This window comes from Lithobates pipiens, unplaced genomic scaffold (genome assembly GCF_037356315.1).
Source record: "Lithobates pipiens isolate NorthernLeopardFrog02 unplaced genomic scaffold, aLitPip1_a1.2 Scaffold_22, whole genome shotgun sequence".
NCBI lineage: Eukaryota > Metazoa > Chordata > Amphibia > Anura > Ranidae > Lithobates > Lithobates pipiens.
In genome coordinates, this window is record NW_027507784.1 from 26,157,218 (window position 1) to 26,182,425 (window position 25,208).

Sequence of the window (25,208 nt, forward strand, 5' to 3'; positions counted from 1 at the left end):
CATGTCGAATAGGTTCTGGGGAGCTTGGGCGGCGCAGCGGAAGACACGCTAGCAGCGGAAAAGGAGGAGTCAGCTGAGGAGGAGAGGGAGGAGGATGGAGTAGGAGGAGGAGAAGAAGAAGAGTCAGGCCTGCATGCAATCCGTGGCGGTAAAACCAAATCTACACGGGTGCCACGGGTTACATGCTTGACAGCCGTCAGAAGGTTCACCCAGTGGGCAGTAAAAGTGATATACCTTCCCTGCCCGTGTTTGCTAGACCACGTGTCTGTGGTCAGATGTATCTTGGCACCGACACTATGTGCCAGAGATACATTCACTTGCCGCTGAACATGGCCATATAGCTCTGGGATGCCCTTCTCTGAGAAATACTTCCTTCCTGGGACTTTCCATTGTGGTGTTCCAATGGGCACAAATTTGCGAAAGGCCTCCGAGTCCACCAGTTTATATGGCAGTAGTTGGCGGGCTATGAGTTCTGACAAGCCAGCCGTCAACCGTTGGGCAAGAGGGTTATCCGGCGTCATAATTTTTTTACGCTCGAACATTAGGCCCACGGAAGCCTGCCTTTTTGCAGAAAAACGTGAGCTTGGCGTGATGGAAGGTGGAGTGGAGGACAATTGTGAGGAGAGAGGAGAAGGAGAAGACGAGGCTGGACGGTGAGAGCCTGCAGTGTGGCTTTGTGTGTTCCGTTGCTCCCACTCAGCTCGGTGATGGCTGCCCATGTGCCTTCTTAAGGCGGTCGTCCCTAGGTGAGTGTTGGGCTTACCGCGACTAATGCGTTGACTGCAAAGATTGCAGATGGCAACGCTATTGTCAGCAGCGGACACGTTAAAAAAAGCCCACACTGCGGAGCCATGTGCCGGTGTCCTGGGAGCGCCAGATGTGACCGTACATGGTCGATGACTCGCTCCTGATACATTTGCAGTCTGCTTTGTCCCTGCTGTGCAATGTAAGTTATTGCTGCTTCTCCTCCCTTTCTGCTGGTCCATATCTCCCTCTGAACTCCCCTCCTCTTCCTCTCTTGTGGGCACCCACGTGACATCACTAGACACGTCATCATCAACGTCACCTTCCCCACCGCTATAAGTAGAGATCTTGGAGTAGGCAGCAACACCGGGGACCAACCTCCTCCTTGGGCTGATCTGGGTACTGTCGTCAGACTGCTGAGTAGCGCTTGTTGCTACCTCCTCTTCCTGATCCAATACCAAGAGTGGCTGCGCATCAGAAATGTCCTCTTGATATGGATTGGAAAATAATTCCTGTGACTCAAGCGGAAGGTATGTGGGGGTGGTGGTGGTGGTGGTGGTGTTGTTGGTGGTAGTGTCTTTGGGGGTGCACATAGCAGAGAGTGAAGAAGAGGGTGCAGATCGAGAGGATGTGGAGGCACTGGAGGGTGCAGAAGAGTAAGGCTGAGCGAGCCATTCAACCAAGTCTGGTGCGTCCTTTAAAGTAATTGAACGCACCTTCTGCAACTTCCCACTTTGGCTCAAGCCTGTTGCTCCTGCCCTACCCCTACCACCCCTGCGGAAGGGCCTGTCTCTTCCTCTGCCTGTCCTTTTTTAAATGACCCTGTGACAAAGCTCTCAGTCCCTATACCAATGAAGGACTGCTGCAGTATAGGGCAGCGGTCAGCAGTAGTGCACCTCAACCCTATCTATTGTGGACCGATAACACTCCTTATAGAATAGCAGACTGTACCTCACTCAACCCTATGTACTGTAGCACCCTAGACCAAGTTACCAGTCCTTATAAGGACTTTTGTGGACCAAGTAGGTTGTGTGTGAGTGATTAGCAGACTGTACGTCAGTCCCTATACCAATGAAGGACTGCTGCAGTATAGGGCAGTGGTCAGCAGTAGTGCACCTCAACCCTATGTATTGTGGACCGATACCAGTCCTTATAGAATAGCAGACTGTACTTCACTCAACCCTATGTACTGTAGCACCCTAGACAGACCAAGTTACCAGTCCTTATAAGGATTTTTGTGGACCAAGTAGGTTGTGTGTGAGTGATTAGCAGACTGTACGTCAGTCCCTATAACAATGAAGGACTGCTGCAGTATAGGGCAGTGGTCAGCAGTAGTGCACCTCAACCCTATGTATTGTGGACCGATACCAGTCCTTATAGAATAGCAGACTGTACCTCACTCAACCCTATGTACTGTAGCACCCTAGACAGACCAAGTTACCAGTCCTTATTTATAAGGAGCTTTGTGGAACAAGTGGTTTGCGAGTTATTAGCAGACTGCAGCAGAAGGGCAGCAGTCAAGTATAATATTCTTTCTATATTTGGAAGAAAGAATATTATATGTGTACAAGCCTATTACCATACCAGTCCTGAAAAGAACCTTTGTGGAACTAATAGTAACAGCTACTGTTTAAACTGACCCTCACTGCCTGACACACTGCTTCCTGCCTGTCCCTATATAAACTGGCAAAACAGAGGCTGCTGGAACAATAACTGGTTTCTGGAATAGCACTTTTATGGACCTGATAGTAACAGCTAATGGCTAAACTGGCTTTCCCTGCAGCACACACCGGCCTGTCCCTTTCTCTAAACTGACAAAAGACACTCAGGCTGCTGCAACAATCAGTAGCACAGCAAACCTATATACACCTAACACCTATACCAGTCCTGAAAAGAACTTTTGTGTACCAAATAGCTAGCGATTTATCTCTCCCTGCTCCACACAGCAACCTTTCCCTATAGTGACAGAAGAAAGAATGTAAAATGGCCGCCAGATCGGGTGTATTTATAGGTTAGGGGGAATGTCCAAGTGTCCATGTGCTGTAATGTCTCAATTGGCTGTCCAGTACCCCATGATGGATGTGTCATCAGGTCAAAGTTCTTTTACACAGTAAAAACACGGAAATCCGCCGGGCGAACGGCACCAATAGTCTGCCGAACTTGCGGACCGCGAACAGCCGAAATTTGCGGCGAAACGACCGCCGGGCGAACTGTTCGGCCATCACTATTCACCAGTGGCCTTCATAAAAGCTAAGTCACAAGCACAAGTAAACATAACTTTCCAGTGGAAGGATAATTTACCATCACCCTTTAATAGCACACCACATAAATGTCATAAGTTAGGTCCATCTGAAACATGGAGGGAAGTATTTGGCAAAACACAAATGCTACTTTATACCCCAGATTCCCAAACCTACAGGAACCTACAGAGGGGAAAGGGTCCCAGACCAGTAAGTGGAAGTGAACAATTCAACAGGTCCTATTAGTACAAATCAATCTGCAACTTATATTTGTGCAGCATGGTATTTTGTAACAATAAGGAAATCAGGTAAAAAAATAGGAGGATATATACAATGGCAACATTATGGTTTCGATATAAAGATAGAGGACGCTTTACCTACCATCTTTGAATCCTCTGTATTAACTCCTATTCCTAAATCTTGCATAAATGTTTCGGTACCACAACAGAAAACAAAAATCAAATTTAATGTAACTTTTCCCCAGCTACCAGAGTGTAGGTATCGACGAGAATGGTATGATACAGTTCTGGGAGCTGTAGGAACCGGAATGGGAGTAATGAATGGGATACAGATGGAAACAGGGGCGGGCTGGGCCGGGGGGCAGGGTGGAAATTTCCCCCCAGGCCGGTGCCTACATTATCTTTAAAACAGCCGCTGCGCTGGCTGGCTGTTCATTTTTTTTTTTTTTCAGGCTGTGACGCGCTGCTGCATTGTGGGAGTTGTAGTCCGGCTGCACTAAAGCTCCTGGAAGTGTGAGCGCAGCAAACTACAACTCCCACCTCCCAGGAGTCTCAGAGGCAGGCCAGGTGAGTGGCACGTCAGGGGAGGGGACGCCCGGCGTCAAGAACGTCACGTTGCACGTGACCTGCTGGGCTTAAATGGAAGTAAACCCTTCCAAACAACTTTGACCTACAGGTAAGCCTAGATTAAGGCTTACCTGTAGGTCCAAGTAATATCTCCTAAACCTATATGGTTTAGGAGATATTTGCCCGAAAATGGGCACCGCTGTCTACGGCGCATGCGCCGTAGACAGCGGCGCGCAGGCGCACTAAATGCGGCAAGTCCAAGAATGGATTTGCCTAATTTGTCGACTCCCGTGCGCATGCGCGGGACTGACGTCATCGCGGCTCCGCCGAATGGCAGCGTCGGAGCTCCGAGACGCGACTCCCGTGCGCATGCGTGGGAGTGACGTCATCGCGGCTTCTCCGCTGTCATTCGTCGGAGCTGCGAGAGACGCCACAACCAAGATGGATGCGGCGGACTACAGGTGACAGCGGCGACTTCGCTGGCTCCTGTGTCAGGTAAGTGACACATAATGAGCTACTATGCGATGCATAGTAGTCCATTATGCTTTACCTTTGCAGGGAAAAAAAGAGGAAGTAAACCCATCAGGGTTTACTTCCTCTTTATGTAGCTGTCTGTCTGATCCTGCACTGTGGGAGGGACAATGCAGTGTTTCCAGCCTCCCATTATCCTTGTGACAGTTAGATTAAAAACAGACTGATTTGTTCCGTCCATAGGACAGAATGATCAGTCTGTACATTTAGGGGCTGGTGGCTGCAGCTGAGCGATGTGTCTCACACACAGCCCAGCCAAGTTCACTCCCCCCTCCTAGCAATGGACCAATGAATGTACTGCATACAGCTACAGCCCCTCCTCCTCTCTCTCCCTGTGTCTGCCTGGCCCGCCCACTCTCCTATCCCGATGTACAGCTGTGAAGAGGAGAGAGGGGGGAGAGAGGAGAGAGGAGGGTGTGCGGGAGAAATGAACAGCAGCAGCCACACATTCCAAGCTGTGAGAACTTCCAGCCTCCTCCCTGAATAAGTGAGAACTGCATTTTTCATTACACATTGATAACTGATCTGTCCCTTTCTCTCCCCTATCTGTCTCCCTCCCCCGCTCTGTTCTCCCAACATCCACTTACCACTAAGCCACTTATGCAGCCCATATATTGATCGCTTTTTTTTGTAATTACACTGGAAAAAAATATGATCCAATTTCCCCATCTACACATTCCAGGTGGATGGGGGAATCCTCCGACAGCGGACCAGTGGGGCGAACAACCAGGGGTGCTTTCCTGGCACCGAAATTTGATAGCACTGGTCTCTGTCTCCATGGCAACAGCGCATTAGGACCTAGCGCTGGCTACTTGGCACATTATGTCTGCAGTCTGATCATTTCTTGTACTATGTCTGCTGTCTCTGATCATCTCTTGTACTACATCTGCAGTCTCTGATCACCTCCTGTACTATGTCTGCAGTCTCTGATCACCTCCTGTACTACATCTGCAGTCTCTGATCACCTCCTGTACTATGTCTGCAGTCTCTGATCATCTCTTGTACTACGTCTGCAGTCTCTGATCACCTCCTGTACTACGTCTGCAGTCTCTGATCATCTCCTGTACTATGTCTGCAGTCTCTAATCATCTCCTGTACTATCCTGTACTATGTCTGCAGTCTCTGATCATCTCCTGTACTATGTCTGCAGTCTCTGATCATCTCCTGTACTATGTCTGCAGTCTCTGACCATCTCCTGTAGTATGTCTGCAGTCTCTGATCATCTCCTGTACTGTGTCTGCAGTCTCTGATCATCTCCTGTACTACATCTGCAGTCTCTGATCATCTCCTGTACTATGTCTGCTGTCTCTGATCACCTCCTGTACCATGTCTGCAGTCTCTGATCACCTCCTGTACTATGTCTGCAGTCTCTGATCACCTCCTGTACTATGTCTGCAGTCTCTGATCATCTCTTGTACTATGTCTGCAGTCTCTGATCACCTCCTGTACTACATCTGCAGTCTCTGATCATCTCCTGTACTATGTCTGCAGTCTCTGATCATCTCCTGTACTATATCTGCAGTCTCTGATCATCTCCTGCACTATCCTGTACTATGTCTGCAGTCTCTGATCATCTCCTGTACTATGTCTGCAGTCTCTGATCATCTCCTGTACTATGTCTGCAGTCTCTGACCATCTCCTGTAGTATGTCTGCAGTCTCTGATCATCTCCTGTACCGTGTCTGCAGTCTCTGATCATCTCCTGTACTACATCTGCAGTCTCTGATCATCTCCTGTACTATGTCTGCAGTCTATGATCATCTCCTGTACTATGTCTGCAGTCTCTGATCATCTCCTGTACTATGTCTGCAGTCTCTGATCATCTCCTGTACTACATCTGCAGTCTCTGATCATCTCCTGTACTATGTCTGCAGTCTCTGATCATCTCCTGTAGTATGTCTGCAGTCTCTGATCAACTCCTGTAGTATATTTTTTTTTTTTGGTGGGGGGGGTTGGAACTGGAACTAAGTTGTCTGCTGTGATTAGACTTTGCTGCATGCACGGAGTGTTGTTTTTTTTTTTTAAGAACATATAAAATAAGAAAATTAAGTTCTCCTGACTGCTTGAATTTTTTTTTAAGAAAACCGCGCACAGTAACCATGATGCATCGCGGAATCGAATCGTTGACATGATAATCGTAATCAAATCGAATCGTGAGGCCAGTGAAGATGCGCACCTCTAATAGCATAGCCATCATGACAATTTAAAATTTTGGCAGTGGCTGCTCTTGGTTTTTCTCTAGCACCCTCTCCCCACCAGCGGACTTATCTAACACCCTCCCCCCCACCAGCGGACTTATCTAACACCCTCCCCCCACCAGCGGACTTATCTAACACCCTCCCCCCCACCAGCGGACTTATCTAACACTCTCCCCCCCACCAGCGGACTTATCTAACACCCTCCCCCCCACCAGCGGACTTATCTAACACCCTCCCCCCCACCAGCGGACTTATCTAACACCCTCCCCCCACCAGCGGACTTATCTAAAACCCTCCCCCTCACCAGCGGACTTATCTAACACCCTCCCCCCACCAGCGGACTTATCTAACACCCTCACCAGTGGACTAGCCCAACCAATCCCCCCCTCCGGCACGCACGGCCAGCAGCACAGACACACACAGCCACCTCCTAGACCCCCCGGTCAGTGGTGCGGACTGATCTGGGAGGACACCCGCCCTCTGCATGCCTGCCACTTACCCCATCTTAGTGGTGGGTCAGGCAGCAGGTGAATTGCAGCACGATACATATAGGGGAGGAGAGGAGAGAGGGGGCGGCGCCCTGGTGCCCCTAATGGGCCTGCATTGCATTTTGGTTTTTCTGCTTTGAATGAAGCCCTCAGTGAGCTGATTCGGTGGTTCAATGGGCCACTTGACTGGACTTGCCCCCCTGGCCTAAGCCTGCCAGCCCTCCCCTGGATGGAAATGATACAAAATAAGTGGAAACGTGCAGGAAGTCACATAGCTGATAGTTTAATAATCACAAGCAAATGGTTACCTACAACATTTGAAACACAAATTAGCCAGGTACAGTTAACTAAATATCTCAATATTATGGTTAATCACACAGCAATAGCTAGTTTGGAGTTGTGGAAAGCAAATCAAAAGTTCATAAACATTACTCAATGTGCTTTCTCTTCACTATCTTATCACATTTAAATTAATAGAGCTCGAGATGAGCTACGATTGGGGAATTATCACACTTGGATGACCTATTTCAAGGGTTTAAATTTAGAAAGTACATGGTTTGAAGTACCAGGAAAAGAAGTTGAATGTGAAGAAAGATGGTGTGCTGGAAGATTTGATGTATATAAAGTAGAAAGGATTGAGGTAATGTGTAAGTTAATAGTAATGCCACTCCTGATAGGAAAGGATCTACCTGAATTTTGGTATCCTGAGATCTATGGACATTATGTAGATACACAAAACATGACTCATGATCTAAGTCTATGTACTAAAACTAATAAGGGAATAGTTTGTGGAAGAAGTTCTCCGGTCTATGAACCTTGCTTATTGAAACATCAATCTAATATATGTAAGTTTCGGAGACTACCAGTAAGTGTAGGAAACAGATTTATGGAGATAGGACCACAACATATTTGTTTAGTCACAAATGATCAGGAAACTATGGAAAGTTTAAATAAAACAGCTCCTTATTCAGGATGTGTAAAGAATGTTAAAATACTTAAATGGCAGAATGAAACTTTCCTTTTTGAACTAGATGCACATAGAATATTCAATCAAGAATGGACGATAGATAATCTTACTGATACTACCCCTTTCATAATATCATTAGAGCCCTTACAACAAATCTTAAGAGAGTCCGAAATACTTAGAAAACACATAGAGACACAGGAACATACCCTTCAAAATAATTTAATATCTGCAGTTATAGATAAAGGAAAATTAATACATTTATCTTCACAGATAAGAGATGAAACTACACACCACTGGTACGATGTTTTCAGTGGATGGTCCCTTACAGCTACGGGTATTTTCAATTGGATGCTCAATCCGATGCTTATTCTAATTTTAGCTTTTGTATTGCTTACCATAATAAACTGTTGCTTATATAGGAAGATTAAGGCACGAACAGATAGAATGGAAAGAGAAAGATATTAAGGAACTCTAATGATAAAAAGGGTATCTTGACATCACCCCTTTTCTATTCTCTTTGCTTATAAGATGCTGGTATGGATTTGAGGGATGAGGGTAAATAGAGAAGACTTATCCTCCTCTGACAACCCGCGGTCAGGGATAGTACTCTTTGAAGTATCGGCTGTTCACTTGTTTGCAAGGACCCAGAATGGTGAAGGGTATGATGTCAAAGGGGGAATATTGATAAGGTTGGAAATAGTGGATTATAGTTCTACTTAAGTTTTTTTTATTTTCTTTCATTTCTCTGCATTCTATGTGTACGTGTCAAAATATGTTGCAAGGTTGTAGCTTGTGGTTTTCTCTTAAACGAGTGACCATCGCGTGATGTATGTTGAAATAAACTGCCTGTTACCTTACATGGAAACTTTGCTGAAACCTTGTGTAACCAAGCTTATAAAATGCTTTGAAGTAAATAAAGGGAAGTAGTAATAGCAGCACGGGTCTTCATGCTCGGAGCTGATATACGGAGAACGGTCTCTGTGTCTCATTTCTTTAAGAGCTAAAATTTGGCAAAGCAATATAAACCAGAGAGCAATTTAGTTGATAATTGCACCTAACAAAGGCTAGTATCTTAATCACTACTAATGTAAGCGCTATGTTTTGTCTGTTTGGGACACCATCTGCGCGTTACATTTTTGTTATTTATTTAAAGCGATTTTTCACATAGGGAGAATATTTTTCACTGGAACTTATTGATGGTGCATTAAATCACTCTTCTGTTTCTCACTTACGCGGAGAGTATAACACATCACCTCTATTACAGAGGGTCTAACACACCTATACGTAACTGAATTCAACATGTGGCTAAACACATATTACACATATTAGGAGGCACTTAAACACATTTTTCATATACACATATCATTTTTTTACCCCCCTCGCTTCCTTTAGGATTCTGCAACTAGCAAAGGATGTAACACACATCATCCAATTCTTTCAAGTGGATTTATCTATTTATTATTACATTTTCAATTCATGTGAATTATTAATTGCCAGATTTTAATTCTGACATTGGTGGAAGCTCTTACTAAGGTTTCTCAACTTTTGGTTCTTCATTTACATTAAAAGGAGTGGCGCCACACCTACACTTTTTTTCCAATCTATGTTTCTGCTCCACTCAGGTGGTAGTATTATGTAGGGGCTGCAACTTCTTTTTGCTGACTACTAGGACACCCACCCATTTTTTATTTACATATTAGACATGTGCATTCATTTTCGTCCGAATGCATTTTCGTCCGAATTTCAGCTATTTTCGTTTTCATTTTGACAAACGATAACGAAAGCACAGAATCCGAAAAACGAAAGATCCGACATAAATAAATGCTTTATTTTCGTTTTCATTGTTACAACAGTTCGATATAGAATAGGAGATTCCACATGACTCTGACAACAATCTGTGTCTATAGAACCTGTGGTCGAATGTGCCTAACCTTACCTCTATTAGTCCAAGATTATATAGAGAAAATATTCGACAGAGAAAAAAGATTTGACAGAGAGAAAAGATTCTGCAAGTTACTGTCCTAAAAAGTGTTTGGGGACCCGGGTCCTGCCCCAGGGGACATGGATCAATGCAAAAAAAAGTTTCAAAAACGGCCATTTTTTCAGGAGCAGTGATTTTAATAATGATTAAAGTGAAACAATAAAAGTGTAATATTCCTTTAAATTTCGTAGGGGGGGGGGGGTTGTCTATAGTATGCCTGTGAAGGGGCTCATGTTTCTGGTGCTTAGAACTGTCTCTGCACAAAGTGTCATTTATGCAGGAAAAAAAGTCCTTTAACCACTTGCTTACTGGGCACTTAAACACCATTCTGCCCAGACCAATTTTCAGCTTTCGGTGCTCTCACACTTTGAATGACAATTACTCAGTCATGCAACACTGTACCCAAATGAATTTTTTGTCCTTTTTTCCCACAAATAGAGCTTTCTTTTGGTGGTATTTGATCACCTCTGGGGTTTTTATTTTTTGCGCTATAAATGAAAAAAGACCGAAAATTTTGAAAAAAACCCGCATATTTCTTTGTTTCTGTGACAGAATTATGCAAATTATTAATTTTTCTTCATAAATTTTGGCCACAATTTATACTGCTACATATCTTTGGTAAAAATAACCCAAATTAGTGGATATTATTTGGTCTTTGTGAAAGTTAGAGAGTCTACAAGGTGTGGTGCGAATCGCACAAAATTGATCACATCTGATGTACTGGTGGCCGATCTCACTTCTTGTGACCCGAACAAGTCAGGAAAGTACAAATTCCCCCCAAATGACCCCTTTTTGGAAAGTAGACATTCCAAGGTATTTAGTAAGAGGCATAGTGAGCTTTTTGATGTTGTCATATTTTTCCCACAATTCTTTGCAAAATTAAGATTTTTCATTTTTTTTTTTTCTCCACAAAATTGTCATTGTAATAGGTTATTTCTCTCACATGGCATGTGTATACCACAAATGACACCCCCCAAAAAATTCTGCTACTCCTCCTGAGTATTACAATACCACATGTGTGGGACTTTTTCACAGCCTGGCTACAAAGAGGCCCAACATGCAGGTAGCGCCATCATGTGTTCTAGGAACATAAATTACACATCTAACTTGTTGACTATTTATTACACTTTTGAAGCACCAGGACAATGACACGTGACACTGATGACAGATGGCACTAATACGTGGCAATGATGACACTTATACGTGGGACTGATGACAGATGGCACTAATATGTGGCACTGATGACACGTGGCACTTATACGTGGCACTGATGACACGTGGCACTAATACGTGGCACTGAAGACACGTGGCACTAATACGTGGCACTATTGACAGATAGCACCAATACGTGGCACTAATACGTGCCACCGATGACAGATGGCACTAATACATGGCACCGATGACGCGTGACACTGATGACAGATGGCACTGATAAGTGGCATTGATGACACGTGACACTGACAACAGATGGCACGTGACACTGACAGGTGGCACTGATGACAAATGGCACTGATATGTGGCACTGATGACAGATGGCACTAATACGTGGCACTGATGACAGATGCCACTATGTGGCACTGATGACAGATGGCACTGGGGCAGGTGGCACTGGGGGCAGGTGGCACTGGGGTGGATGGCACTGGGGGCAGGTAGCACTGGGGTGGATGGCACTGGGGGCAGGTAGCACTGGGGTGGATGGCCCTGGGGCAGGATGGCACTGCTGGGGGAGGATGGATGGCACTGCTGGGGGAGGATGGATGGCACTGCTGGGGAGCATGGATGGCACTCCTGGGAGAGGATGGATGGCACTGCTGGGGGAGGATGGATGGCACTGCTGGGGGAGGATGGATGGCACTGCTGGGGGAGGATGGATGGCACTTTTTTTTTCTTTTACATTTTTTTTTTTTTTTTTTAGATCGAAGCAGAACGGCTGCCGCTGCAGCCGTTCATCTCTCCCTTCTCACACTCTGTGTGAGGAGGGAGAGCGGCGCTGAGAGATGATCTCATATGTTTACATATGAGATCATCTCCCATTGGACACGCCGATCACACTGTAAACGGCCGCTGTGATTGGCCGTTTACAGCGATCTGTGTTTGCCTGTCCCCGGGGGACACGGCGAACACAGAACTTCCGCGATGCGCGCCCGCGGCGGCGCGCATTGCGGAAGTAAACAATAGGCCGTCCAGGGACGGCCTCCCGGACGAACGCGCCTGTCCTACGGCCGTCATTCGGCTATAGGGCGGGCGCGAGGAGGTTAAAATCACTCGCAGCTATTATGAATTGTCGGCTCCGTAATACAGAGAACACTCATTGAAAGTCATTGATAAAAAAAAAAAATAAATAAAAAAAGCGTGGGGGTCCCCCAAATTCAATTACCAGGCCCTTCAGGTCTGGTATGGATATTAAGGGGAACCCTGCCTCAAATTTAAGAAAAAAATTGACGTGGGGTTCCCCCTAAATATCCATAACCAGACCCTTCAGTGTCACCTCATCAGTGCCCATCAGTGCTGCCAATGAGTGTCAGTGCTGCCTGTCAATGCCCATTAGTGATGATTGTCAGGGCTGCCTATCAGTGATGCACATCAGTGCAGCCCATCAGTGTTGCCTATCAGTGCCATCAATGCCATCTATCAGTGCCAATCAGTGCTGCCTATCAGTGTCCATCAGTGGCGCATATCAGTGCAGCCTCATCAGTGCACATCAGTGAAGGAGAAACATTATTTACTACATTTTATAACAGAAATTACAAAAAACATTTTTTTTCAAAATGTTCAGGGGTTTTTTGTTTGTTTAGCAAAAAATAAAAAACTCAGTGGCAATTAAATACCACCAAAATAAAGCTCTGTCTCAAAAAAAAAATATAAAGATGTCATATGGGTCCAGTGTTGCATGACTGCACAATTGTCATTCAAAGTGCGACAACACTGAAAACTGAAAATTGGCTTGGACAGGAAGAGGGTGAAAGTGCCCAGTAGGCAAGAGGTTAACCACTTCAAGACCGCCCACCGCATATATACTGCAGCAGGACGGCTCTATTTCTTGAAACAACTTAGGCCGCGTACACACAGGCGGACTGTCTGCCCAAACTAAGTTCGTCAGTCCGCTCAAACTTTTGAATGAACGAACTTGCCCACACACGGCACTTTTTGAGCGGACTGTTTCAGGGAACTAAGTTTGTCAAACAGTCCGCTCAACTTTTGAAATGAACGGACTCGCCCACACACGCAGAGGACAGTCCGCTCATTTCGAGCGCGTCTCCAGGTAGGCGGGGCCCACGAAGGATACGTCGCTGGACCCGCCACCTGGAATGAACTTAAAGGGGAAACCCAACGCCGAAAAAAATCGGCGTGGGGGTTCCCCCAAAGTCCACAACAAACCCTTGTGCGAGCACGCTACCCGGCCGGCCAGGAAGGGGGGCGAGCGAGCGCGCCCCCCTTCTGAGCCGTACCAGGCCGCCGAAGACGGAAGACCCCCGGAGCTGTGCAATAAAATATTTTATCTCGTGTGTTGTGTTTTTTTTTGGGTACTTTTATTTTACAGGGTTGTCGGGAAGAGGCCCTTGTCCTCATCAACATGGGAACAAGGCGCTTTGGGGTGGGGGGGCCACGCGGCCCCCCCTTCCCCAAGGCACCCCCCATGTTGAGGGCACGCGGCCTGGTGCGGCTCAGAAGGGGGGGCGCGCTCGCTCGCCCCCCTTTCCTGGCCGGCCGGGTAGCATGCTCGGACAAGGGTCTGTTGTGGACTTTGGGGGAACCCCAGGCCGATTTTTTTCGGCGTTGGGGTTGCCCTTTAAGTCCATACCAGGCGGCGGAGCCCGCGACGTCTCCTTCGCGGGCCCCGCCTACCTTCACACGCTCGAAATGGGCGGACTTTGCTCCGAAAGGCAACAGTTCGCTCATTTCGAAAGTACAGCGGACTGGCACACACACGGGCGGACTGTCCGCTGAAACCAAGTTTCAGCGGACAGTTTTTCGGAAATTCCGAAAAACCTTGTTCGTCAAACAGTCCACTGAAGCCCACACACGAGCGGACTGACCACTGAAACACTGTTCAGCGGACAAAGTTGAGCGAACAGTTCCTGCGTGTGTACGCGGCCTTACATGTACGTTGTTTCATGCAATAGATACTGTGCACGCAGGGGGAGCCAATCCACGGGTTCGGCAGACCCAATGTCCGCCGGCCACCTGCGATCGCTCCACAGAGAGACAGAATGGGGATCTGCCAATGTAAACAAGGCAGATCCCCGTTCTGACATGGAAGTACACAGACTTATTCTGTTCCTTGTAATTAGGAACAGCAATCTCTGTGTTCTTCCTGTCAGTCCCCTCCCCCCACATAGTTAGAAAACACTTGCATGGAACACACTTAACCCCTTCCCTGCCAGTGTCATTTATACAGTGTCAGTGCATTTTTTTTAGCACTGATCGCTGTATTGGTGTCACTGGTCACCAAAAAGTGTCACTAAAGCCCCATACACACTATCAGATTTTCTGCTGAGTTTTTCCTTCAGATTTACCAAAACCATATAATATGAGGTCAAACCTTAGGAGATTCAATGTGTATGCAATCAGGCAGGCCCTTGCACTACATGGTTTTGGTAAATCTGAAGGAAAAACCCAGAAGAAAATCTGATGTGAGTGTATATGGGGCTTTAGGGTCAGATTTGTCTGCAGCAATATCACAGCCCCACTAAAAATCGATGAGCGTTGCCATTACCAGTAAAAACAATAAAAAAAAAAAAAAGTCCATAAATCTATCCCATGTAGACACTATAACGTTTGTGCAATCCAATCAATATACACTTGTTGGTATTTTTTCTACCAAAAATATATGGAAGAATATATATTGGCTTAAATTGATGAAGAAATTTGTTTTCTATATATTTTTTTTGGATATGTGTTATAGCAAAAAATTTTAAAAAATTGTTTTGTTTTGTTTTTTCAAAATTGTCAGCCATTTTTTTATTTATAGCGCAAAAAAAATAAAAACCGCAGAGGTGATCAAATACAAAAAGAAAGCTCTATTTGTGGGGAAAAAAAGGACGTCAATTTTATTTGGGTACAATGTCGCAAGACCGCAAAATTGTCAGTTAAAGTAATGTAGTTCCATATCGCAAAAAAATGGCCCTGTCAGGAAGGGGGTAGAAAAGGGCCGGGGCTGAAATTAAATCTCTCTCTTGCCCAGAGATATCATGTTTGTTGCAAATTTTATACTCTCTAACAAAGAGGAAGAAAATGATTTGTCTGACCCAATTACCTGCTATATATATGTATATATATATATATATATATATATATATATATATATATATATATATATATATATATATATATATATATATATATATATATATATATATATAAAAATAAATATATATATATATATATAAAAATAAATATATATATATATATATATATATATATATAGCAGGTAATATGGTATTTGCAAAACATTTACTGTACCAACCAATACTACCTTGGTTAATAGAATAAAGTTCTGGTTACTTTAAATGCTGAATACTGTGAAAGGTAATTTTAAACAAACATTTTCAACAAAAAAAGATGATGGAAATAGACTCTGAACATTCTCCACTCCTTCAATAAATCAGCTCCATTATCCCATAGTATGAAAAAGCACGTTTGAGAAGAGGTAATTACAAACACCATACACTACTCATGTGTATAGAATGATATGTGTAATTTAAACACCAGTCTAAAAAAGTATAACTTAAAAGAGAATATTATTGATAAGTAAGATTTCAGCTTTTCATTTTTGTTGTGATGGCAATTTCCCGGATCAAAGAATCTTTCTTACAACACCACTTTTAAATATACAGAAGATAGTATCAGAATGTAAGTCTTACCTTCTGTTTTTTAAGCTAAATGATATTAGAGGAAAAAATCATTTCAACAGCCGACTTGAAGACATGACACATGTAGGATTCAAATAGTCATTCAAGAAAGTCATTTTCTCTACTTTCAGACCTTTGTGTTGGGTGTAGTACTTTAACTTTTAACTGCGGAATAATGGTCAATGATTCACCAGGTAATAAAAGTACAGGGATTACTTTTACTTTCTGTCCTACCATAAATCTTAAAATGTATTTCCATGTTTGCAGGCAAATTGGGATAATACCCACTTTCTATTTTATGTGTTTTCAGTCACATAGCATAAAAATTAAAACTTGTACCTCGCCTTTTTTAGATGCTCTTTTCTGATACCTCTAGCAATGTAAAATCCCAGTTAGTGCTGGCAGATACTGTATCTCATAAGTTGTAAACTAGATTTGACCACTACAAAGGGTTAAACATTTAGAAGCTTGGCTACTTCCTCGTATATTGATGAAAACCACGTTCAACCAATCCCCAGACTTTCTATCACATTGACTTTTTTGAGAGATTCTATAAGTCAGAAATGACACCTTCTCCTGACAGACAGCTAAAGCTGGTCATACCATAGTAGATTTTTGAACAAACAAAAACATAAAAATTCTTAAAGTGTATACAGACATGTATACATGTGTTTGAGGACCTGGGTCCTACCCCAGGGGACATGAATCAATGCAAAAAAAAAAAAATTTAAAAACGGACATTTGTTTGTTTTTTTTCCAGCTGATTCTGGGTGTTAACCTCCACCTCCATGCTGACACAATCCTCCTCCTCCTCTTCTTCTTCCTATGTGATCGGCGGGCCTGCAGGAATATTAGTATCTGGATAAAGGGGGCCTTGAGAAGTAAGGAAGTCCTCCTCTTCCTCCCGCTGTTCTGCCTCAAGTGCCCTGTCCATTATTCCACGAAGCATGTGCTCCAACAGGAAGACAGGAGGGACAGTATCACTGATGCATGCACTGTCATTGCTCACCATCCTCATGGCCTCCCTAAACGGTGACAGGACAGTGCATGCATCCCTGATCAGTAGCCACTGGTGTGGCGAAAAAAAAAGCCAAGCTCCCCTGACCCTGTCCTGGTGCCATACTCACACAGGTACTCATTGATGGCCCTCTGCTGTGTGTACAGCTGCTGCAGCATTACCAACGTTGAGTTCCATTTGGTGGGCATGTCACAAATGAGGCGGTTCTTGGGCAGGTTGCATTCTCTTTTTTTTTTTTTTTTTTAATATTTTTTATTGAGAGGACAAGACATTACAGAATACATCTCGAAACATTTGTTACAAGTAAGAAGGAAATTATTAATAAATTAGATTTATGACAATCCAATCATTAAATCCAGTTGCAAATTGTGTTTTCAAACAAAATAAAAAAGTGCCTGACCTCTCATGATTTATCTTTATATAGATATTCTTATCGAAATATGTTGATAAACAAGAGAACTGAAAGAAAAATGCAAAAGAAAAGATAACATAAACTTATACAATATTCCTGGTGTCGATCCAAGGTGCCCATTGTGAGTACAATCTATAGGATTTCCCTTCTGTGGAAGCAAGAATCTGTTCATATTTGAAAGTTTCATCTACTTTTTTAATGAGCTCACCAACATTAGGAGAGGTAGGAGTTTTCCAGTTACAAGCGATTAGGAGCCTAGCTGTGGATAGAATCTGAATCGTTATCATTCTAAGAGGTGGAGGGAATAGGTCGATATTTAAATTCAGAATTGCCAATTCTGGGGTGGCTTCTCTCATAATACCTGTAGTTTTGGAAATTAGTGAAAATACTCCCCTCCAAAAACTTCTTAAATGAGGGCATTCCCATACCATGTGAATCAGTGTGCCAATCTTCCCACAACCCCGCCAACAATCGTGAGAGGAATCTTTTGTGAACTTCGCTGTAATATAGGGGGTGTAGTATCATCTAAACAGAATTTTCTGGGTTGTCTCCCAATGAGAAACGGATCTGATGAAGCGACAATTACTTCGCATTGCTACCTTCCACTGATCTGTGGAGAAGGATTGAGCCAGATCCCCTTCCCACTTCAGAATGGGAGACATCTTACTAAATTGGCCTTTTTCCTGCAACAAATTATAAAAAAGAGAGATCCCCCCCTTTACATTCGTCCCAGCAGACCAAAATGACCCGATGATGCCTGATGAGGTATTTTAATTGAAGATCCCCTGTGTTGGTACAGAAAGGAAGCGATTCGTAAATAGGTGAAAGAAGTTGATGATGGCAACGAAAATTTACCTATCAGGGTTTCAAAAGGAATTATTCTGTCCTTCTCCCACAGGTCCGAAACCCGTGAGATTCCCCTTTGTTCCCAGAGTTCTATATCCAAGTCCTCCATAACAGCACATAAAGAGGAGATGGGAGCATGTATTTCTGTTAAGTTCTGACGATCCTTTACGCTTTGTAGAAAGTTATTCCATACGTCCAATACTAAATGAATAGTGGGATGTTTCGATTTAAGTGTTGTGTTTGCGAAAGAGGAGGCCAACAATGCAGCGTATAGGGAGTTGGGATGTAGCCATGATTGCTCTATCACTACCCATTTTTTCTCAAATTTATTTGGAAACCAGAACTGTAATTGATCTAATAGACATGCCACATAGTAATCTTTCAAAATAGGAAACCCCATGCCACCCTTCTCCCTCTTCCTACAAAGAATAGTCTTGGGGCATCTGGGCTTTCTCCCTTGCCATACAAAAATGGAGAGTTGAGTTTGGGCTGAAGCAAAAAAGGACAGGGGGATTTTTATAGGCAGGGCCCTGAACAAGTATAAGAATTTTGGAAGAATTAGCATTTTGTAAGCTGCCAATCTGCCCATCCAGGTGAGATTATATTTCTTTAGTCTATCCAATTCTTGATGGAGTGAAGACAGGAGTGGCATGAAGTTTGCTTTAAATAACCCGGAACTAGGAGACATCATTTTAACCCCTAAGTATTGAATTGGTTGGTTTGTCCACGGATACGGAAAATGTGATGCTAAGTGTCGACGAGTTTTTTCCTTGATGTTGATCGCAAGCACACTAGATTTGGATGCATTTACTTTGTAGTATGAGATTTTGTTAAAGTGTTCCAAAGTATCATGAACCGCTGGTAGCGAAGTGTTTGGACGGGATAGAGATAGAATTACATCGTCCGCAAACAAAGTGACGGAATGGAATTGCTTTAATATCGGGATACCTGATATAGATGGGTGATTACGAATTGTTTCAGCTAAGGGTTCCATTAAAAGTGCAAATATTAGGGGGGATAACGGACACCCCTGTCGGGTCCCATTAGTAATATTAAAACTGTCGGAAAACATGCCTTCCGTATAGACCATAGCTGAAGGAGAAGTATAAAGGGCTGTGATGGCTGATTTTATATTTCCCTCCAAACCAAATTTATCCAATACTTGACTTAGGTACCCCCAATGGACCCTATCGAAGGCCCTCTCTGCGTCCAGGGTTAGAAGCAGAGAAGGGTCCCCCGAGAGTTCCGCCGCGTGAACCAGATTCACAATTCTCCTAGTCGCGTCTGGCGCCTGTCGGCCCTGAATGAAGCCCACTTGATCATTTTTAATTAAATTTGGTAAAATTTTTGTCAATCTGTTGGCTAGGATTTTTGCAAAAATCTTTACATCTACATTTAATAGGGAAATAGGCCTAAAGTTCTGAGGGATATCTGCTGATTTTCCTGGTTTAGGTAGAGTTATGATCGTGGCAGCTAGCATTTCTGGGGGGAATGATGAGATCGATGAGGCTTTCTCGAAAGTGTTTAGTGTTGACCTAAGATATGATGAAAACTGCGATAATATTCAGATGAAAACCCATCTGGACCTGGAGATTTATTTAACGGTAGTGCCATAATTGTTTTTTGAAGTTCGATTAGCGATATGGGATCGTTTAACATCTTTAATTGGTCTTGATCTAGGGTAGGGAGTGCTATTTTGTTGAGAAATCTATCAATCATTTCTGCAGTTGGCTGTGGGGTAGAGTTATCATTCTTCAAATTATACAAAGTATCATAGTAATCTCTAAAGGCGTTAGCTATATCCTTTGGGTTGGTCAGTCTAGCTCCGCTGATCGGGTGGTGGATGAAGGGAATTCGTTGCTTAATGATTTTTTCTTTCGTTTGCTTAGCTAAAAGTTGCTGATAGAAACGGTCTTTCCATTTGTTTAGTGCATTATCATGTTTGGAAATCAGCAATAATCTTAGTTCCTGTCTGAGGCCATCTAATTGTGAACCTCTAACTTTGTCTGGGACCCGTTTATTAATAGCTTCCAATTTTTCAATTTGGGTGAGAAGACAATCAATTTTGTGGCTATGTTGTTTTTTGGCTATGCATCCCATTTTTATGAGAACCCCTCTTATAAAAGCCTTGTGCGAGTTCCAAACTACAAAAGGGTCTGAAACAGACTCAGCATTACGTGCAAAAAACTGGCGAGGCTCAGAATTAATTTCCTTTGCAAATTTCGGGTGTGAGAATAGAGATGCATCATTTCTCCATCTATTTGCTCTAGTCTCCACCTGTCCCCCTCCACCATCACAGACACCGGAGCATGATCTGACCATGAAATATTATGAATATATGACATGCTAATTTTTTGCAAAAGAAATTTGTCTACTAGAAACAGGTCTATTCTGGAATATGAATTATGCACACTAGAGAAATAGGAATAGTCACGTTCTGTAGAATGTTGGCATCGCCATACGTCAAACAAGCCTTCTGAGGCCATGAAATGCGCAAGGGTGACCCTACATCTGGTTTTGTTGGGACGAGTGGAGACGTCCAAGGTTTGATTCGGAATTGTGTTGAAGTCACCACAGAATAGAAGGAAACCCTTGCTCATTACTGCCACTTTTTTTTTTACTTTGTTAAGGAAGGACAGTTGCTTAGCATTCGGAACATATACATTTACTATGGTATATAGTGTACCGTTAATCTCACCTACTAGAATAATATACCTGCCTGCATTGTCCACTTCAACCTGAATGCAATTAAATTGTATCGTATCCCTAAACAAGATTGCTCCACCTCTATGCTTTTTCTGAGCATTAAAGAAGAAAGGAGTTGGAAAATGTCTATTGCTCAGTAGCGGGTGCTTAGAGTCCAAAAAGTGGGTTTCCTGTAGACATAAAATGTCACTGTGTAATTTCGTAGCTTCTCTCCAAAGTTGGCTCCGCTTGTGAGGACTATTTAGGCCTCTCACATTAAATGAGGTTACCTTGAAACCCATGTTGTAGCTTATGTAGATCCTTGGATCAGAACCAGGTGTAACTCACGAACTATTGCAGCACTATCACTGAATGCAGAACAAGGACTGAAACAACGTCTGCCTTCAATTAGGGAAAAACCTTGACTCTTAGGCCGCGTACACACGGGCGGACTGTTCGCCCAACTTTGTCCGCTGAACAGGGTTTGTGCGGACAGTCCGCTCGTGTGTGGGGCTTCAGCGGACAGTTTCAGCGGACAGTTGGACGAACAAGGTTTTTCGGAAATTCCGAAAAACTGTCCGCTGAAACCTTGTTTGAGCGAACAGTCCGCCCGTGTGTAGGCTTGTTCGACAAACTAAGTTCCGCGCATGCTCAGAAAGGATTTACACGTCGGAAAGTTGCATTGAAGTGTATTGGACGTCGAAATTTTCGTCCCGTCGTACGTGTCGAAACGTCATCGCGCACGGTTTCAGCAAACGTTCGTCGTGTGTGGGCATGTCCGCCCATGCTAAGTTTGAGCGGACTGTCCGCCGAAACTGTTGGACAGACAAAGTTGGGCGAACAGTCCACCCGTGTGTACGCGGCCTCAGTATAACAGTCCCAGTGACTAGGAAATCGCTATGCAATAAAATGCAGCTGTGCCAAATAAGCCTTTTGAGCGCTTACGACACTAAAACAATAAAAAAGGTGATTCAATGGAATCAGTAGGGAAAACAACCCTTAAACAATAGAGGGCAAAAGAAAACTTAACATTAGTCCGCCGAGTACCGGAGCTCCGTGTTTTATGAGGAATGCGTTTACCTGGGTGGCCAGTCTGATATTTGCCTCGGCCAGGCAGGAGATCTCATCCGGGGAGAAGGGGTACCTGAGTGAGAACTGTCGTCTGCGTCCAAGATGTGCCATTCGCGTAGAAGTCGAATTCCTTCCTCCACTGATTTGATAGGGATTGTCATACCTTCTCTGGAGACAAGAAGTTTCGCCGGATAAGCCCATTTGTATGGGATACGGTGGTTCCTCAGTGGTTTTGTTATAGTCGCCATATTCCTGCGTCTCTGCATCGTGAATGCCGATAAGTCTGGAAAAAAGGAAAGGCCCAGCGCAGATGGAGGCATATTATCTGGGTTGCGGATACAGAGGAGGAACCTCTCTTTGGATTGATAAAAGTGGATCCTCGCAATCGTATCTCTCGGCAAGTGTTCCGGAATGTGTTTAGGTTTAGGAAGCCTATGGATTCTGTCTATAGTAAGATCTGTCAGGGATGCTTCCGGTAGTGCCTCCTGCAGGATTTTTTGAAAATATGGGAGGAGATCTGGCAATTTGACCGATTCTGGTATGCCTCTGATTTTAATATTATTTCTCCTCAAAGGATCCTCGAGGTCGGCCATTTTTTTCTTTCAAAGAAAGCAAATCATCTTCCCTGTCGTTGTGGGCATCAATAACTTTGTTAATGGTACCTGCAAATTCTCCCATTTTATGTTCAATATGAGACACTCTGGTGTTTACTGCTTGCACTTCTGCTTTAAAGTGATTAGTAAGAGATAAAATGTCCGCATGTAGCGTGCTGCGAAGGGACACTAACATATCTTTGAGTGTGGTGTCAATAACCGGTTGATTATTCGTGGGGAATTCTAAGATGGAGTCCTGCAATTCTCTTGTGTCGTTTAGAGATGTATTGCTCAGGCCCTCCTCTTCCTCCCTTTGTACATGCGGCAGATTTGCTTTAATAGGGCTAGACGTGGAGGAAGCTGATGGAGAGTGTTGGTTACCTCTTGATGAGTTGTCCGCCAGGGGTTGGGTATGAGGAAGCCTCGGAGATCTATCGGTAGCGTGTCTGCCTCCGTCTCTGCCTTCCAGCCATCCGGCGCCATCTTGGGCCTGCACATCGGGCTGGCGGTAGAAATCCGTCATACGGCTGAGTCTCTTGGCCTCCTTCCTTCGCTTAGATATGATCCTCACCTCTGCCTGGCCTCGGGGGAACAAAAACAGCCGTGTAAAACCACTCAGGTTCACTGTAATTAGCTCCGGTACACAGGCGGCGGACGGAGCTCTCTCACACTGCAGCCATACTCCTCGGCTGCCGGCCACGCCCCCAGGTTGCATTCTCTTTGAATGTCAGCCAGCCAAGCACTGCCATGAAATGACCACAGACTTTCCTGGCCTGCCTCAGGAGATCCTGTAAGCCTGGATACCTGCTCAGGAACTGCTGCACCACCAAATTTAGGAAGTGAGCCAAACAGGGAACATGGTTCAAGTGTCCCTGTCAGAGGGCAGAGAGGAGGTTGGTGCCATTGTCGCATACAACCATTCCCAGCTGAACCTGGCGTTGCATCAAACACCTCTGAGCCTGCCCCTGCAGAGCTGACCAACTCAAGCACCGCATGGCATCTTTTTGCCTGAGTGCTTGCATAGCCACTTGAATGCCTATGGAGCACTGCTTGTTCAGAGGAGAAATCTGCAGAGGAAGAGGCCATAGAGGAAGAAGAAGAGGAGGGGGTGGAGGAGAGAGCCGTGGCAGAATCACCACTAGCATTTTGGAGGCAAGCTCCAACAATACTGAACCCTGTCCTGCCTCCTTCCCAGCTGCCAGCAGAGTTACCCTGTGCGCTGTGAAAGAAAGGTAACGTCCCTATCCATGCCTGCTGGACCATGAGTCAGCAGTAATATGGACCTTATCGCTGACCGCCCTGTCCAATGAGGCCAATGAGGCCAAGACATTGCCTTCCACATGCTGGTAGAAAGCTGGAATGGCCTTCTCTGAAAAGAAATGGCATTTGGGAACCTGCCACTGAGGTACCGCACATTCCACAAATCCACGAAAGGGGGCAGAGTCTACCAGCTGAAAAGGCAGCAGTTGCAGTGCTAGCAATTTGGCCAAGCTAGCATTCAATCGCTGAGCATGTGGATGGCTGGGACAGAATTTCTTTAGACGGTTTAGCAACCGTGGTAGGGAAATTTGCCTGCTAAAATCAGATGGAGGTATACTGATAGCAGATTGGCTGGAAGTACTTGGGACACCTATTGCTATACCTTCATTCCTCTCAGTGCAGGTTTCTCAGAGGACTGGAGGTATAGTGGGGTTGGAAAACCCAGCTGATGAGGAGCAAGGAGAGGTCCGCCTTGTTCTTTGATGTGGGTTTTTTAAGTGCTGTTGCCAACAGACTGCATGGGAGATCGTCATATGTCTGGTCAAGCATGTGGTACCCAAGAGGCTGCTGTTGTGGCCACGCTTGATCCACTTCAGACATATGTTGCAAGCAGCAACAGTGCGATCTGCTGCACACGTGTCAACAAAGGCCCATACCAAATAACTTTTCAAAGTATGTGGGGAGTCAGCAGCGCCCTGAACCTGCTTAGCTCTGCGATGTGATGCAGTAGGATGGCTGCCCTTAAGCTGCTCCCTGGAGGACACCCTGCCTCTGTGGAGATGTGCCTCCTCCTACTCCTCTCTTCTATCAGGCACCCAAGTTGAGTCAGTGACATCATCATCCCCTCCCTCCTCCTCACTGGAGCCTTCTTGGGCACCCCCTCTCTCTAGGCTGATGTTACTCCCTTCCTCAACTTGGGTGCCATCATCAGAGCCTTCAAATCACTGCGCACCCTCCTGCAGCATGTACTCGACATTGGTTGAATAGTTCAGGGGACCCCTCCGTGCATGATGGTGGGGCTAGGGAAGGAGTGACTGTTGACATGGAGCCGATGGAATAGGCTGCTTTGGCAGCTGGATTGGCAGGCAAACTACTCTGAGCCTGGGTGACAGAGGATGAGGAGGATGAGGACGGCTTTGTTATCCATTCCACCAACTCTTCTGCATGTTGTGGCTCAATAACACAACCAGCTGCAGGAAAAGAGGACAAGCGTGCCCCACAGCCACATGCCGAGGATGCACTGTATCCATGACCAGCACTGTCGACTGTAGACACAGAGCCTGCTTGCCCTCTTTTAGTGGCCTGGGGGTGTCTGCCTCTCCTTGGTGGCCTACTGGAAATGCTGTGAATTTTTTTTAGCAAAAAAAAACACTACACTGTATTGTGTACACCACCAGGAAACCAGGAAAGTAGTAGCAACTGCACGGTACTGTGTACACCAACAGAAGTGTAATAACAACTATGGGTGCACTGTATGTATTGTGTACACCACCAGGAAAGTAGTAGCAACTGCACTA

General features: G+C 44.7%; 1 protein-coding gene across 1 annotated transcript in view; it reads right to left on the bottom strand.

The window, feature by feature from the left end:
* The window catches only part of LOC143923456 (up-regulator of cell proliferation-like), a 45,933-nt gene extending 30,019 nt beyond the window's left edge, over nucleotides 1-15,914 (bottom strand). Inside the window, exon 1 of the mRNA XM_077447142.1 lies at nucleotides 15,819-15,914. The gene's annotated coding sequence lies outside the window, so the exon portion shown is untranslated. The remainder of the gene's footprint in view (nucleotides 1-15,818) is intronic.
* Between the last annotated feature and the right edge of the window lie 9,294 nt (nucleotides 15,915-25,208).